This window comes from Curcuma longa, chromosome 20 (assembly GCF_044706935.1).
Source record: "Curcuma longa cultivar G26 ecotype Majalengka, Jawa Barat chromosome 20, ITB_CL_G26_1.1, whole genome shotgun sequence".
In the NCBI taxonomy this organism is placed as follows: Eukaryota; Viridiplantae; Streptophyta; class Magnoliopsida; order Zingiberales; family Zingiberaceae; genus Curcuma; species Curcuma longa.
Window position 1 is genome coordinate 6,472,492 of NC_133880.1, and position 15,693 is coordinate 6,488,184.

Here is a 15,693-nt window from a genome sequence, read left to right on the forward strand (position 1 = left end):
TAAATAATTTTGCTCTTAATCTTTTAAATATAACAATTTTACACTTCTAATTCATTGAATCATAACAAATAAGACTTAAGTGATTATAATATTTATAAATAAAAATTAATATCTAATTTAATAAGTATTTATTACATTTTGACACTGTACGGTACTCAAGGTGAATTCCAAGGGCAAATTTAAAAATATTGTAAAGTTTAGGGGGCCAGCGATTTTTTCACAAATATCGCATATTTAAACGGTTTTATCACACGAAACACAATTTAATTTAAAAAATACAAAAAAAGAGCACGTCGCCGCCTTCGTAGCGGAACGAGACGACGAAATCCACCGATCGATCTGGTCGCCTGAATCTCCCGACGCCGGCAGCGACTTCGCCGGATTCCAAACAAGCATTTCCTTCCTTATTTTTATAGCATCGGTGTGATCTCCTCACTTCACCGCTTCCAGCTGCGTCGGGAATTCTTCTGCTGATGTTTTCATGGGTCGGAAATTCGGAATGACCTAGGGCGTGGGTACTGCGGCTCTGCCATTTCTGGAGGTGTAGCTTCTGATGTTCGATTTGTTTCCACTGGCCCTCCTTTCCCTGCTCTCGACCTTCCCTCGGTTCTGGCTCCCGGGGAGCAGTCGACGGTCGCCGGGCTCTCAAAACCCCGTCTTGCGAATGCGAGGAAGAAGCGTGCATCGTCCCGTGTGAGGCTGGATGTGATTTCGGACACTCAGGATGAAACAGGGTTCAATCCCTTTCGTTACTGTGCGGCAGTTGCGGCATCGGATGCTTCCGGCCGAATGAGACTGGAGGAACGCACGGGCATCAGGAGAAGTTCATTGGATGGAAACCGTTTCATGCCAAAGAGGAGGAAAATGTTACAGAGAATTCGGAGTCAGGTAAGTTTGAGTCTTTGAAGCATGGAGTTGATGCTGGTGATTTTGTCTTTCGGAGTGGCACGAAGACAAGCTCCAGGTTGGAGCAGAGCACCGAATATCGTTCTTCGGAGTTAGATCATGGTGATTATGAGTGTAATCCAGCATCCAGAAATTTAGGAGCTGAGAAGACTGCATTTAGCCATGACGGAAGTGGTTGTGATGCTGCTGCTGATATATTCCTGCTTGGGAGGGAATTGAAGGAAGACACTAGTTCCGGTCAAACTACGCCAGTGGTTGATCCAAATTTTGGTAATTTCGCATCAACTAAATCTGAAAGTTCTGGATTTGATTTTGGTGCTGGATCCTCAACAAATTACAAAATGGTTAATACTGGGGATCTGAGTAAGAAGGGCAGTTTGGATACATTTTCGTTAGCCGACAGCAAGGAGAAAAGTAAGAAACCTAATTTGACTACTGAGAGTTTTGGCAATCTAGATTTTGGTAGCTCTCAGTTAGGGAAGTCTAAAAGTGTTCCATTTTCTGGAGAAGTAATTAATAGTTTTAAAAGTGATAGAACTAATAAACTATCAAGCGAAACATCTGCCTTTGTGGATAGAACGCCCATGCATTCTGATTCAATAGGTCTGAGCACAGGTGATACCTTGAATTGTGGCAAGCTGCTGAATGCTGGGGTTCCATTTGTAAATAGTTTTGTACCTAGAAAGCTTGAAAACACCTTTGTTTTTGGGGCAAATTCAGCAAGCAATTCAGATTCAAAAGATAGTGTTGCTAAGAGCACTAGACAACCTATAAAAAGTGGAATTTGTGATGATTTTTCTTCCATATTTAATAGTAGGGTGCAGATATGTTCTAATTCAGTTGATAATTCTTTTAAAGCTTCTGATAGTCCTTCATTCTCTAGTCTTCATGATGAAATGGAGAAGCTGAATTTGCAAAATTCTGATGATGCTATTCTTTTTGAAACGATTAACCAAGGCGAAGAGGATGCTAGACTAAATTCTGCTACTTATTTCGTGTTTGGTAATAGTAATTCAGCCCCGAGTAGCTTTTATGATGAATTGGAGAAGCTGAATTTGCAAACTCCTAGTGATAATATTAATACAGAAAAGGGAAACCAAGCTGTTGAGAGTGCTAAACTTAATTCTATTAATCCTTTCATGTCCCATGAGTCTGTTCCTAGTAGCTTTCAAAATGTAATGGAGAAGTTGAATTTGCAAAGTTCTGGTGATGATATTGCTTCTCAAAAGGGAAACCAAGATGATGATAGCACAAAACATGATCCTGTTGATGTTTTTGTGTTTGGTGAATGTTTTCCTAGTAATCTTCATGATGAAATGGAGAAGCTGAATTTGCAAGATTCAGGTGATGACATCTCTTCCGAAATGAGAAACCAAGCTGATGAGAGTACAAAACACAAGACAGCTAGTTCTTTTGTGTTTGGTAATGACAAGTCTTCTTCGACTTCCTCTGGCAGTTGTCCTGTAATTCCATCAGCTGAGAAGGATAATAAAGTGGAGATTCAGAGAGAGCTAGAATCAGATAATGTAAGGACTGTCTTCAATTTCACAGGTATGCTAGAGCAAGCAGGAATTGCACACACAGAATTTAGAAGTTCAAAAACTACAGAAGACCTATTGAAGGAGAGTTTATTTTCTGGACAATGTCAAACTATGCCATTCATTGGAAGGAAGGCTGATTGTAAAGCTTCCAGAATGAGAAAAGAAATAGTAAACTAAAAAATATCATTCCACCGCATCAAACCTTTGCTCAAACATTTTCCTCCATTGAAGAAGTGTTTGAAAGTAAATATCCAGATTCTGTTGATTGTTGCTTATCGATGGATTATTCTCCTTATCAAGAGAACTTAGTAGCTGAGCCAAGTTTAAGAGAAGATTCAGTACCATCAGGTAGATCCAAACATGTTGCCTCAACCCATGCATCTATTGATACACAAAAATCAATCCATTTAGTTGAAAGTGAATGCCTTATTTCTACCACACAAAACTTGAATAACACTGTTGGCGATCTGGATCTCCGTTCTGCGATCCGGATTCTATCCGCTCCGAAGAGCATAGAACCCCACAGAACAAAACAAAAAAACTTTAATCCCGCCTTGGATCAATTGACAAAGTCTATAAGGAAGACAAAATCAATTGATCCTTCAGGATCGCCGATTCCTAAATTATTATCTACGGTTTATAAAATTAATTCTAGTAAAATTAAACTGCGGAATAAAATTTTACCAGAACCTTTTGTCGACCTCGCTGCCTTCCGCTGTATTCCTGTCTTCTTCCTGAACGTTGGGTGGACAACGATCCTCCAGGAACTAAGGAACTGCAACCTTCGGATGAAGCTTTGGATCTCCTTCTCTCCTTCTCGCAGCAACTTCGCCTTGTCTCTTCCCTTTTGCTAGGACCGGCCACCACTTTGAAGGGAGAGGTTCGGCCACCTCTAGGGAAGAAGGAGAAGGGGCGGTGGAAGAAGAAAACAAAAGAGGAAGAAGAAGAAGGAGAGGGGGGCGGCGGCTAGGGCTAGGGAGGGAGAGGGGCGCCGGCCACCTCTCTTCTCCTCTTCTTGTTGTTTGTGTTGTGCCCACCCCCTTCAAGCCCTCCTTTTATAGCCTTATGCCCAAGACCAAGCACCCCTTTCTTAGCCATTAAGAAATAATTTTAATTTGAATTAATTCCATGAATTATTTCCAAATTAAAAACTTCTTAAATCTAGGCCCTTAGATTAGCTTGCTTGGTTTCTAGCCGTTAGATCTTTATGGAAATAACAAAAATAATTATTTCCATCTTTATCTAATTATGGCCGGCCATTAAAGAATTATTTCCATGAATTAATTCTTTTAAAAGGAATTAAAACTTAAACCGAAGAGATCTCATCCATCGGATGCAACTTAATCTCATCTAACGGTTACGTTATAATCTCTTTTAATATAACTTGATCTCTACGATCCAATGGCCTTGATTGATCCTCTTGGGCGTGTGGTTCAATGAACCATCTCTGGTTCACCTCGTGAACCGGTTCTTCCTTCCAAAGAGAATTAAAACCGAACCGGATAGATCTCGTCCATCGGAGACGACTTAATCTCATCCAACGGTTCTAATCTATTCTCTTCTATTCCTCTTTATTTATTTCGATCCAATGGATGCAACTTGATCTAATCCCACGGATACAAGTTGATCTCATCCATTAACTCATCCTACGGTTGAGAACCAATCTCATCCAACGGTCGAGATTCAATCTCATCCGACGGCTGAGAACTAATCTCATCCGATTGATTGCATCCTTTTGAAGATGACTTTAGGCTACAGCGGGGACCTCGAGGAGGTATTGGATCTGGCCTTCTGATGGGTTTCGGATCCCGTATTCAACCCCGAATACACACCTACATCCATCAACAACGATCCATTCCACTAGAGGATCATTGTTGCACTACCAATCCAATCCCCAAATTACATTTTGGGTTCCTTCTTATTATATTATGCATTGCTCCCCGTGTTTAAGATATCGTATGTCCGTCAATTATCTGAGTTCACTGACAACTCAATAATCGACATCTAAGACCTTGAATAGTACCACTCAACCTTATTGTCAGCCGGACCAAGTCCACTTGCAAGATTTGACTTGACAATCCTTATGAGCTCTCCAAGGGGACATCATCAGCCCTACTGGGACACGGATTCCTTCTGTAATTAATGGCACACCGTATAGATAATAACATCACCCAACTTACCGGGAATAATTGATCTGACGGAAAGATCTCACCCTTTGGTAAATCAAAGCAATAATTACTACCTATAGATGCCCATTTATTACATCGGGATTAAGAGTGCATAATCTATAATAACAGAGGTCTTGTTCAATTTGTGAGTCAGAGTAAATTGAACAACCTCAATGGTCCTACTCAATACACACAAAGTGCACTAGTGTAATTCTACAGTCAAGACAGACAGTAACCGAATTACACTACAACCGTTCCCGATGGGTTGTCCAACGCCATCTTGGTTGTGAGCCTTAGTTTATAATTCACAGGGGACTGATAATCATGGTCTTCTGTGTCTCACAGACACCAAGTTATCTACAGTGTGAACTAAGAGGACTTTATTGCAAAATTACCTATTGCAATCATTTGACCAAAACATGATTTCTTATTTCATAAATGTTTATACAAAAGACAAGTCTTTTCAGTATACTTCCTAACACTTCTGAAAAGCATGCTCATTTAGTGAATCATATGTCTTCATGATGGAAAGTGTGGATTGTCTAATTCTGAGTGCAAATAGAATCAAGTCCTTTTTCTAACTACTTGTTCCTTGAAAGTTCTGTTTATGTGGAGACATTTTTTTTCTTCTAAAAAAGATATCACAATTAACATTTGAAACTTAAGACAAACTAGGGACATAAAAAGAAAAGATAATTCAGTGAAATCATAGTAAAATGGAAGAGATAGACCAATTGCTGATCAGTTTTTTTTATTTAACTTAAATGTTGAAGCTGAAAAGTGGAGACTAAGATGTGAAAGTTAAATATTCGTCTATTTAAATTATTTCTGCAAATATGGTGGAGACTATCACTTCTATTCATGACTGTAATTTAATCCTCTTGGTAACTAGTGATTTTGGCCTACAATCTGCATGTCAAGTCTTAATGAAGGCCATTAAGTCTGATAATACAAGTTTTTTTTCCTTCTTACATGGGTTCATGTTCCATATTCTAAGAGCTTTAACTGGCATTACATAAAAGATGCCCTTACTTGGGATGATTTAATGATTACAACTAGTTGTTAAATAACAACTTACATAGTTATTTTTTTGCAGATTATTTCTATCTTACCTACGGTTGTGATAGCCAGAGCCCTTTTGTTATTTTTTGTAGATATTTTTTATTCAACTTAATTTAATTAGTCAGATGTTTGGTTGAGCATATTTTGGGTTTTATGTTGCATTATGATTTACTACTAAATACTATTACCTTATAGTATGTTACTTGATATAGTTGCCATCTCGCACTGGGTGAAGTTGATGAAGCGATTAAACTTTTTAATGACTGCTTACTCTCAAAACATGATGGGCATCTGGATGAAAAAATATCGACACAGTCTTCTGATGGACTTCAGAAAGCTCAGGTAGCACTTGATCTAGTTCTTGTGCTGATTATTTGGTCTTCTGAAACAGCATGGCTGATGTATGGTTTCTATTACATGCAAAATGACTTATGAGATTGCCTCAATAGCATTCAAACCAGTAAGGACCTGCAGGAGCAGAAAGTTTTTGTGATATCTTTTGAGAAAATGGTAACTAATTTGCCTGCTAGCAATTCCTTAAGATATGACTTTTTACTAGTTTATTTTTTGTCAGTTGAATTTGTACTAACAAAGTCATGCATGTAGCAGAATATAAAGATTAGTATGCTTTTGGAAGGGATAGCTTTAGCCTTCTAAGGTTAGATATCTGATTTATGTGCATCATGCTATTTTCCAAAGGGATATGCTAAGCAGGATAATTTTGAAGTCTAGGCAGTTAGATAAAATTTAACAAGTGTTTGTTGTTGTTTGTGGTACAATCTTATTTGTTTAGCATGTTTATGAATCTTATGTTATTCAATTACTCTGCTGTACAAAAAATCAGCATTATGAAAGCTCCCCAAAGCTAACATGAAGACTAGATTGAGAGTACAACTCAGCATGTGTTTGTCATCATTTTTTATTTGTACAGCTGGAAGTCTCTGGTACTACATATTAACAATTTCAAATGCTTTAAAATCTGAATATCAACATGTTATAGGATTTACTTTGATATATAAAAAGTATATAGAAATTTTACAACAAATTCTCTCTATAACCTACGAATCCACTAAATACTCTCAAGAATGTGGATTTTGTGGTTGCTTTTTTTCAAGTGTTTATCTATGAATATTCTCTCTCTTATCAGAAAATTTCATGGGATTGTTGAAGCCTCAAGCATGAGATGTATGATCATGGTATGGACATGCTCTAAAGCAACAATATATTTTATAATTAGAAGAGTTGAGTTCATTTAGAGTGGAATGTGTGAGAGGTAAAGGAATGTCAAAAAAACAAAACTTTAGTTATTGTAATAAAAAATAATTTAACTAATTTGTATATCAATAGTGATATACGAGCTCAAGTTCAAACAAGGGATAAAATTCATGTAGCCGATCTTAAATAGTTGGGACAAATATAGCTTGTTGACGATGATGGTTGTGCATAGAACTCAATAGTGGTTAATCCATGTAGCCAGCTAAAAATTGTTGGGACGTATTATTTGTTTTTGATGTCATTGCCATTTAAGTAGAAATGCATTCCTGAGCGACTTCTTCAATTGTTCTGTTACTTTAATTTGGAGCACATAAATTACATATACTGTATCATGAGGCCCATATTACCAGTAAATGCAGATTATATTTGCATTTTTTTCATTGATAACTCACTTTATCATGGAGTGCCAATGAAGGGTGACTAATTGAACTCCTTGATAAAGGGTTCTATTTGGACCCATTTCATTTATGACATAGACATACACATTCATGTTTTCTCTACCTAATGGTACAATTCAAATGCTATTTGGAAATTAAATTTTTACCTGATTGAAGGGTTCAAGTATATGAAGAATTTAGTGTCTAAGATATACATAAAAAGGGTTTGAGTAATTTGAAAAAGGAAAAAATGTGTATTTATACTTTGCTGCTGGCTCATTCCAGCCACATATGAACCATAATAATTGACCATGTTGTAACCTATTTGGAAGAAAGAGTTACCTTCTGATTTTTTTATGGTTTGGTTCTCACAAATAATTGATGATCAGCATTGCTAGACTACTACTATATGTGCTAATCCTCAACAGATAAAAATTTCATGTTGGATTATTCTGTTTGCTTTAGTTATGCTAGTTGTGTGTGCTCTTTGTTCGATTACCTTTGCCTTCACAAATTGGTAGACTGAAATACTTTTTTGGTGCCATAGCAAGTGGCTGATCACATGAGCCAGGCTGAGGAGCTTTTACTCAAAAGGACATCTGATGGACTGGGAAAGGCCTTACAACTGATCTCTGAATCCTTAATAATAAGTGCACATTCAGAAAAATTGATGGCAATGAAAGCTGAGGCTCTTCTCATGGTTTGTAATTTTAAATTTAATTGTCTTTGGTTCGAATAGTGTCCTTAGTACCAAAATGACCATTCTTCTCTTTTGTTCAAATATATATTGGAAAGTAACAAGAGGATTCATATTATCTCAGATACATGTTTTGAAGATCTATTTTAGTATCCTGAATGTTGTTCTTCAATTTTACAGCTTCAAAGGTATGAAGAAGTAATCAAATTCTGTGAGCAGACTATGGGACATGCTGAAGTTAATGCTTTATCTTCTGGATCCAATTTACAGTCAAACAAAGAAGATAACTCTGTAAATCTCCAATTTTTTCCTCCATATCGCTGGCATTGGCTCCTAATGGCAAAGGCTAACTTCTATTTAGGAAGACTAGATCAAGCATTTGAATTGCTGAAGAAGCATGAACAAAGGAAAAGAATCGTGGACAAGTACTGTTAAATTTCACTATATTTTCTCAGAATTTTAACAGGATAATGCTTTTCTTCAAATATGTTCTTACAATTATTTAATTTGCCTAGGGATAGCAGCAAATCAGATTCTTCAACATCACTGCATGCCTCCATATGTGAGCTGTTACGCCTTAAAGTAAGCCATTTGTTTTCCTTTTGGCATTATGCTTAGTATAAGTAGTAGAACTATTTTAAAATTTTCGTGTAACATGATTTATACTTCAGGCACCTAAGCATACCTTTGGCTTTTGTTTTGTCTAATCTCAGAACATTTGGTAACATAAGTTCAGCTCCACTTTGTTAGGGCGTACCCTATGTGACTTTTGTTTTCATGTTATTTATTTTGTCACGGTTGGTGTTGCTTTACTTTAAAACAAAGACATATCGGCTTAGTAATTGTTTATGATAAGAATAAAAGGCAAAATAAGTAAAATTGGAGATACTGAAATCATTTCAACAAGTGGTAACAAAAAATGATAACCAAAAGCTAGTAGGGGATTTAATGAAAGATTGATAATCAAAGAAGTGAAGCAATAACTGCAGGAACAGAATCTGGTTAGAAGATGCGTCCTAACCTAGCAGAGGTTTGTTTATTTTCTGTTTGCTTCATAGGAATCTGGAACTTACAACTGTGTGCATCACCAAACACGAAATTTTCCATGATAAACTCATCTATTCAATTTTTGACAACTGTGATGTCAACAATGTATGATGATACACAATTCTTTCCACGTTCCTTGCTTATAAATATTCTTGTCATGGGATATTGAAATGTTACATAGTCATTATACTTTGGTTGCAAATGCATCATAACAAATAATATTTCAGTTTGAAGGGTGTGATGATGATGTAACTTCATATGTCTTCTCATTGTCATAATCATTGCAAGTCATTTATGGCTTATTAAATATCTCAGTAAGAAACAATGTATCAATGAGTAATGTGGACAGGAATAAGAAATGATTCGATCATCATCACAGACCAATAGGAAATCATGGAAGGGAGTGGTCGTACAGGAGATTGGTGTAAGACTAGGAAAAAGTTTAGGTTTACTTTCCAAGGCATAGAAGATATGGACATTGGCAAGGTTGTTGAAATTGATATCTTACCTAGGTAACGGGGAGAGGCTTGTAAGCTTGGATTGTAAGAATAGAGAGCAGTTTTATGAGCCTAAAATTTAGTTAAATAATTTTTAGAATTATGATTAACACATAATTTATCACGTCTTAGAATATAATTGTAGGAATATGAATATTTTATATTTTTCAATCTTACCAAGAATATCAAAATTGTTCATATAGAGGGTCTGATTGGAATTGTTTTAAGTAACTTGGTGATCATTGATCTCTAGCCAATTGATTCTGAGTTTTTATCAAAATCACAAGCAAATTGTGAAAACATTTCTACTCCACAAATTGTGCTACTTTTAATTTAATCTGTTGGCTATGTATTTATGGCTTTAATTTGAGCTGCAGATCCCACTATGGAAACAAAAATACTGACATTAATAGCAGTTTGGATTCTGACATTGAATAGATTGGTGGATAAGAATATTTGTCCATCTGCAATAGAAATTATATTAGTAGGTAGGAATATAAGATGAAACGTCAAATGAATAATGAATAACAATGACAAAATGCAGACCATGTGAGGAAATGCTGGTATAACAGAAGATTAAGTCAATCAATCTGCTAATATGTTGACAACAGTAAACGAATGGTCAGTTGGACTTCTATAGTTATCATGTTATGGTCCTCTTTATGTGGATGCAATTAACACTCTTTTCATTGATTAATAATACTACTTTATCTCTATTATTCAACTGAGACAATAATTTAAAATAAGAAAAAAAGTAAATTCATGCTTATTCACGAGATAGATTACGTTTCAACCTAGGTACACTATACCGACAATAGTAGATAATTAGACTGACATTTGAAAATTATGATATCTAATAATGGCAAATTCCTTTAGAAGGCTGCTACTTTATTCTCGGAGCTATTTTTGTGTGATTTTTGGTTGTTGTTTCTTTTCATAATTGTATATTGAATTTTTGTTAAGTTTATACATCCAGAGCCTATTGGTGTCATTATCTTTATAACTATCATTCTCAGGCTGCTGGAAATCAAGCCTTTAAAGAGGGAAGGCATCTTGATGCAATAAAGCATTACAGTGCTGCATTAGCATTTAATATTGAATCACGTCCTTTTGCAGCAACATGCCTCTGTAACCGTGCTGCTGCATATCAATCTGCAGGCCAAATTACTGATGCAATTGCGGATTGCAGTTTGGCCATAGCCCTTGATGCTACCTATCTGAAGGTTGGTCAGTAGCTTTATTTCTTAAGCTCTCATATGGTAATTTTAAATTTGTTGGTTTCAAGCCCTTGTCCTCTTCATTTGCTCATGATCCTAAGCCATTACAAGTCTCTTCACCCAAACCTAGTTTATGCAAATGCTTATATACATGATATTATCCACTTTTGTTGGTTTTCTTCAACAGGGATATTGAATCCTTAATTGGAAAGAATAGTACTTTTTGGCCACCACAATCCATACATGCACTGAGAATATCTATAGATGGACTAAATTTTGGAAGAATAAATCTCATCAAATCAATCTGCAATTTGGTGACAAATTCCTAAGTAGGAAACTCTTCAAAAAATTGGACCAAAAAGTTACAAATTGACCTTCAAATTAAGAAAAAGTCTAAAGTGATCAGAACCTAAAATTTCTGGAATCAAACTGTTCCAAACCAAATTTGCATCAAACTCATCAAATAAGGAGAGCTGAGATAATATATATTCCATGTTTTGCAAATCAATATTTGCTTCCTTTCTGAGAGGAAAGCAATGTTTCACTTGTTCATTGAAATCAGATTTCTGATCTCTGCAAGATGGTTCTAAATATGGTGTTCTGAACAATATGCACAAGCACTTTTTGGTTAAGAACAGTTATAAGACTACATACAATAGCTTGGTAGTTGATTTTTTAAGTTTCAATTCACCTTCAATCTGATGCTTGCTTGCCATAAGAACTCAAATGTTCTTAACAATGACATCTCTTTAATACTCTTCTTTTATTCCATGTACTAAATATCTTTCATTGATGATATACAACAGGCACTTTCTAGAAGGGCTTCCTTATATGAGAGGATCAGAGACTATGAACAAGCATCTAATGATCTGCGCAGACTTGTGTCCCTTTTGGAAAATCAAGTTAAAGTCAAGGATAACCAAGCTGGTACTTTGGAAGGTGCTGTCCCTAACCAAAGTGATTTATGCAAGCTCAGTTGTGGCTTTCTATTATGGAGGAAGAGGCTAGGAAAGATATCCCTTTGGATATGTACCTTATTTTGTGAGTTCTTGCTAATTTGGGTTTGCTTTTATTATTTTTTATTTTTAACTAGTAGTTATATTCTGTTAAAGAAGTCATGAAGGAATTCATGGTCTAAATTACACTTCCATCTTCTCCAATAGTCTGACACTTATGACACTAGAATTAGGGCAAGATCAGATGGATTGAACTGGTGATGCTCGACAACTGTAATAGACCCATCCTTCTGCCTGTCTATTTCCTAATTAGTTGCTACTATATATTAGCAACTAGGTGCAACCCTAGACAATAAAATAAGAGAATATAAGTAAAGTTAGTATGGACATATTCAAAGCAACCAATAATATTTTACCATGCTGATCAATTAGATTTGAAGGTGTGAGAAGTAGACAGAGATCAAAGGAAACTCTAGCAAACTTGATTAAAAGTCAATTAAGATCTGAATATTAATAGTGATGTAATTTGAATGAAGGATTAGATATATGTAGCCAATCTAAATACCTAGGACTAATCCAGTTTGTTGATGTGGATATGGTTAATACCTACTATATATCTAGGAATAAATAGCTACGAATGACCTCAATGTTCTCTTCCTAATTGTTGAAAATCTTTTATTAGACCAGTTGTCCATTGATATTCTTGTTAGCAAAACCTCCAAGAGCTCCTAAATGAATATGTTTGTAACAAGTTATGGTTCCAACATATATTTTAGCAACTAGAAGGGGAAAGACCTTGTAATAATGTAGATATAAATATCCTCATCATCATCATTGTGTTTGATTCAACCATTTAGGATCAGCTATATGAAAATATTTATATATTACGGTTTTGTTCTGTAACCTTATTTACTTTGTTTAATCTTTCTCTTCTCTGATCAATAACTTAAAAAGAAGTTTCAGATGCCAAAAGAGAAAGAATGTTTGATTCAAAACCCTGCAATTGGATACAGAGTGTTCTTGGATTACAAAAGCTTCAACTTTAATATTTTGATAATTTGTAATTGATTTTTTTTTTTGCGTCGACATAATTACTAGTCTTATTGTTTGGGCATCCTTAATTCACAGGGGAATTGAAGCATCAAGCTCTGTAGCAGATATCAAGAAGGCATACCGAAAAGCTGCACTTAGACATCACCCAGATAAGGTACATGCGATGGATAATTTCCAACCATTTCTCATCATGAAATGCAACTGTCGAAATAATACTAGATCTTCTGAAGTTTTTTTTTAAAAAAAAAAAATTTAACTGCAATGCTGCAGGCTGGTCAGATCTTGGCCAGGAGTGAAAATCTTGACAAGCTTTGGAGAGAAGTGGCTGAAGAAGTCCACTGGGATGCTGATAGATTGTTCAAAATGATCGGAGAGGCATATGCTGTGCTTTTAGAACCCTCAAGGAATAAACCCTACTAAACTTTATGAGAATTAAGGCGACACTTGGCTCCCTTCGTCAAGGTTTGTGGTCGACTATCAAAGAGGCACAACTTAACCCAAGGCACAACTACTGTGAATCTCCTTTTTATAGTTCCTTGATGAACACAAGGATCACCAAGACGAGTCCTTTGTAGGGTTGTAGACGATCTGAAGTGAAAAGTAGGTGTTGCATGAGCCTTGAGGATGTTTATAGGTAGGTACACAAACAAACTCCTAAATGAACCGAACTAGAGTAGTCATTAAGAAAATTATTATTTTTTCTTGCAAATCATCCTAATTCTTTGCCTTCATTAGAATATGTTCTAACACGCAAAGAATGTTAATTAATTAAGATTCTTTGCCTTCATAATCGATAAGTGTCCTTCTAGAAATTTTCAAGTTCTACAATCTAAGCCTAGTCCACCATGTCAGAAGATAGCCAATAAAGCATTGACCCCACCCTCTCTCTCTCTCATTTCAATTCGACCCACATCACTTTTCCTTGTCTAAAGTGATACGCTAAAAAGAAGCTCCCTGTGCCACAAAGATTCTCAGCCCATGCACTTCACTATATATATATATATATCAGCATAAATGTGTAAGGTGCGCGACACCCCATCCGCGATCCGTACGCGAACACCCCATCTATCCGGTCACCGGAGGCCACGCATGAAAGATGTGCAACATAACATGCTATATATATATATATATATATATATATATATATATATATATATATTAAAAGAGTAGATCACTTATCATATGCATCGGTGTGCATTTAGTTAAATTTTTTTAAATTTTATTTTAAAATTTAAGAGCTAGAGTATAGTATTTAGAATTTAGAGCATAGAAGTATTTAGATTAAAAGAAGTAAAAATTAAAAAAAAATAATATTAATCTCATCTAGTGTTATTTTTTATTTTTATTTTATTTAATTTAAATATCATATTTTAAATTTTAAATATTATATTTTAACTCTTAAATCTTAAAAAAAGATTAATATTAGGTGCATATGATAAAAGTAAGTAAGGAAATATATAGTAGAAAAGGTTGAAATTAAAGTTTGAATAAAGTGGAAGTGGTCTCACTTCAAAAGCACCCCCTGCGTTGGAAGGTCTTGCATGCATGCAGGGATATATCCAAATCTGCATCGTTCGACGTGCAGTCCTAATTCTGTCAGCCACTTGGAGGAAGCAACTCAACTTTACCACTTTAGAATTTTCATGATCATTAATTTTTAAATTAAAGGCTAAATTTAGGATAAATTTAGAAATTGATTTTTAAAATATTTATTTCATTTACCATATCTGTGGAAACTAAGAAATGTTTTCTTTTTTTTGGAGAAATGGTGTTGACTAACTTCGTTTATTATTATTTTTATAAAAGTTATAGGACTTAATTGTCAAATTTGCTTTTGAAATAAAAATATTTATCTTTTATTGTATTAATTCACACACTCTATTACTCTTATATTCCTCAAACTAAAACATCTTTGTCTAAAGTTAATCCTAAATAAAACAAGCTAAATCATATCTTTTTTAAAAAAATATTATTATTATTTAAATGTTTAATATGTTTAAGCTAAGCTGATTGGATTGTGCATAGTCCTACCCATGAACGACAAATAGAATCAAGTCAGATACAATGTCAAACACAATCTAAATGGACCCTACTTGATTTACAAACCCTCTCTCTTTATTATATAATTTTTACCAAAGTTTGTCAGAACTTTTTTTTTTATTTTCTTTTCTAGGTCAATTCGATTCTATGAAAATTTTTCATATAATTTCTACATATTGTCTTATTCTCATGGAAGAAAATTAATCCGTAGAAGGTATTTTATCGTTGCACCGTAGCTCCCGAAAAGATTTGTGAGAATCTTGCTTTATGCAAAAAGCACAAAATTTGACATTAAAAAGGTAGATCAGATATTGTTCTCTACCCTAAAAAGTGGAGCATATGGTGGATGCCCTTTTTCTTTTCCTTTCTTTTTTTTTTGTTCCTCCCTTACTTTTGCACATCTTTTCCTCTCTCTATTTTTGTTTGTTCAGCCTCGAATTTTCATGGAAATTTGTACCTAAATTCAACGAGAAGTACGTAGAAAATAGTGGCCAAAACAAAATTTATTAATATATATTATCGATTCCTTAGCTACGCAACTTATAGTTACGTACTTCTATGAGTATAGAATCTTGAGGAGTACGAGGAGACTCACTTTATCTCTATACGATAAGTTTTTTTTAAAAAATAAAAATAAAAATTGTAAAATGTATCATTTTTGTTAATTATTATAATTGTCAAGAAGAGTAGGACAAAGTGTTTTTAAAATTCGGTCTAGTTTATGTGATAAATTTTATTTTTTTTAAATTTTTCTCTATAAATTTTGATGTTAACTTAAGGGGCATTTACATGAGAATAATATAAGGGGTAGAAGAATAATGATAAAACGATAAGGGGGTATTTATAAGAAGAGTAAA

At 34.8% G+C, this 15,693-nt stretch overlaps 1 pseudogene; it reads left to right on the top strand.

Moving 5' to 3' along the window:
- Positions 1 to 480: 480 nt before the first annotated feature.
- On the top strand, positions 481 to 13,343 carry LOC141812962 (uncharacterized; annotated as a pseudogene).
- Positions 13,344 to 15,693: the final 2,350 nt, after the last annotated feature.